Source organism: Dromiciops gliroides, chromosome 2, assembly GCF_019393635.1.
Source record: "Dromiciops gliroides isolate mDroGli1 chromosome 2, mDroGli1.pri, whole genome shotgun sequence".
Taxonomy (NCBI): Eukaryota; Metazoa; Chordata; class Mammalia; order Microbiotheria; family Microbiotheriidae; genus Dromiciops; species Dromiciops gliroides.
In genome coordinates, this window is record NC_057862.1 from 659480741 (window position 1) to 659483991 (window position 3251).

The following is a 3251-nucleotide window of genomic DNA, read 5'->3' on the forward strand; positions in this document are numbered from 1 at the left end:
CAGTTTGAAACATAGTTTCTACTTTTTGGTGTTTTTGTTCTTTATTGAGGTTTTTCTTCTTTTACAGCATGACTAATGCAGAAATATATTTAATGTGATTGTACATACATAGATATAACCTATATCAGATTGCTTTCTGTCTTGGAGAGGGACAAGGGGAGGGAGGGAGAAAAATTTGGAACTAGAAATCTTATAAAAATAAACGTTGAAAACTATCTTTACATGTAACTGAAAAATAATAAAATACTTTTATAATTATAAAAATAAAAGTTAAAAAAAAGAAAGCTCTGTTTGCTTTACCCAATTGAGCATGTACCAAAGATGCTTCTAGCTTCATGGACTTTGTGAGTGTTCTGAGGTTTCCTGTATGTTACCTCTCCCCTTGATCATATTGTAGTCTTCTAGAGAACAGGGTTACCTCCCAAGTCCTCTGCCTCTCCTCAAAGTACCTAGCACAAGATTCTGCCCACAGGAAATGGTTATAGCACTGGGGAGGGGAAAATCAACACCCATCTTCTGTTCCCCCCAGTGTGTTCAAGGCCAAGAAACAGCTAAAGGGGAGGGTATGGTGACATAAGCTTGATAGCTGGGGCTGTAGTTTCCAGGAAATCATGGGTTCAGGCCCATGGGCTCTATCTCCTAACTCTTAGCTCCAAAAACATGACTATGTGGAATACTGAAGGGTTACTTTTACTGTCTGGTTTCCATATCTAAGTTACCTCCTCCTAGAAGTCCTCCTTGAATGATCTGAATGTTTTTGTTGTTCAATTGTTTCAACTGTCTTGACTCTTCATGACCCCATTGGGGGCTTTCTTGGCAAAGATAATGGAGTGGTTTGCCCTTTCCTTCTCCAGCTCATTTTACAGATGAGTATAAGACAGGTATATTTCCCTAGAAGTTTTGCTGTTTGCAAGAGTCCTTACAGTTAATTTGCATTCAATTTTATTATTTAATAATGAGAATTATCTTATTTTGTCCTTTCACAGCAGAAAATGATGGCTGTAGACCTTTAATGTTTACGAGGTGTTTATCATACATGATCTTCCTTCTGTTCTCACAGAACTATTTAATTCCCCACAACAGCCCTATAAAGTAGGGATGTTATTAATATTTCCCTTTCTCAATTGAGGAAATTGAGATTTGGAGAAGTGATATGGTTTGCCCATGATACACACATGTTTATATGTCCTCTATCCCACCCTATTGCCCAAGGTCTTGGGTCCTGTGGAGAAGTCAGTGGGGACCAGAGTCCAAATAAAGGGGGGAAGTGGTCCCTCCCTCAGAGGTAGCCAGGCCAATCCACCCCAAAGCTCAACCAATCAGCAATGACACTCCAATAGACATCTCCAGCCCTTACTGTCCTTGCAAGGTCCTGACCCATATTTCAGACTGTTTATCAGAACATCCATTCCCACTGGTGCCTGATGCTCAATATGTCCCAAAGCAAATGAATGCATCATTTCCCCCTTAAACTGGCCCCATCAATCAGCTAGCATATCTTAAGTGCCTACAACATGCCAGGCTCTGTGCTGAGTGCTGGGGAAACAAAAGATAGCCCCTGCTATTCAAGTGTTCACAATCTAATGGAAGAGAAAACTATAAGCAACCATGTCTTAATCATACAGACTAGATAGGTTGGAGGTAAGCAATGGAACCACCATTCTCCTAGTCAGGAAAGAACCAGACTTGACATTTTTATTCCCCCACTTCCACTCCCATCCCAGGAAGTAGAAGCTTAGTCATCAAGTACTGCTGTCTTTTTTCCTAGCAATGTCTCCTACCAGCCCTACTTGTCTTCTCTTAGGAGACACTCTCCATCCCCAGCCCCACCTGCCCCCAAGCTTAAACCCTGTCTGTCATTGTTTCACTGCAAATGAAGGATCCACAGGCATTGTCCCTAACACTGCCTCTGCCATCCTTGGGAGAATTGTCTTCCCATACATACTACCAAGAGAAAGGGATCTCCTACTCATTGGAAAAACAAATTTAGGGGCTTCCTCCCAACAAGTTCTAAGTTTCTCCCAACTGAGAGCTAAGATGCCTGTGTGGGACTATATTTAAAATTAGGGGCAGCTAGGTGGCACTACAGTGGATAAAGCACTGGCCCTGGATTCAGAAGGTCCTGCGTTCAAATCTGGCATCAGACACTTAACACTTACTAGCTATGTGATCCTGGGCAAGTCACTTAACCCTCATTGCCTCACACAAAAAAAATATTTTTAAAAAAATTAAATAGCAACATCCTAAGGATTTCACCTGCAATGTTCCCACATGGAAGTCTTGCCCAACAGGTTGGAGGTGAGGGAGGTAGGGCAGGGAAAGGACTGGACAACCTTTACCACACACCAGGAAAATGATTGCATCAGGCTAATGCTTTGTTGGGGTGGGGGTGGCAGGGGAGGAGAGGAAGGGAGAGTTTTTAAATAAAAACTCAACCATTTCCTCCCTCTAGTTAATAAGAGCCTCATGTCCAATAGAGAGGAAGCACGGTATAGTATGGAAGCATGATATAGAATACCTAAAAAGCTAGCAATATGTGGGTTAAAGACCCTCCTCTAACACTGGCTGTGTGATCCTAGACAAGTCATTTAACCTCTTGGTGTGCCCGGGCAAAAATCTAAGACCTTAAGTTACAGAGGAGTTGCTTATGTGCATTGGTGAAGGAAGATTTCACAGTGAGAATTCCCTGCATAGATAAAATCACAGGTTTTAAAAAAAGGCTCTACAGGGCAGCTAGATGGCGCAGTGAATAGAGCACCGGCCCTGGAGTCAGGAGTACCTGAGTTCAAATCCGGCCTCAGACACTTAACACTTACTAGCTGTGTGACCCTGGGCAAGTCACTTAACCCCAATTGCCTCACTAAAAAAAAAAAAAAGGCTCTACAAAATTTATATTCTCCAAAATATTTACACAGAAATCATCACAATGTGATCAATTGTGATAGACTTGGCTCTTCTCAGCAATGCAATGATCCAAGACAATTCTAAAGAACTCATGATAGAAAATGTTCTCCACATACAGAAAAAAAGAACTGTGGATTCTGAATGCAGATTGAACCATATTGTTTCTACTTTGTCTTTTTTTTCTTTTTTGAGGTTTTCCCTTGTGTTCTGATTCTTCTTTCACAATACGACTAATGCAGAAATATGTTTAATGTGATGGTACATATATAACCTATATCAGATTGCTTTCTGTCTTGGGGAGGGGGGGAAGGAAGGGAAGGAGGGAGAAAAATTTGGAACTAAAATCT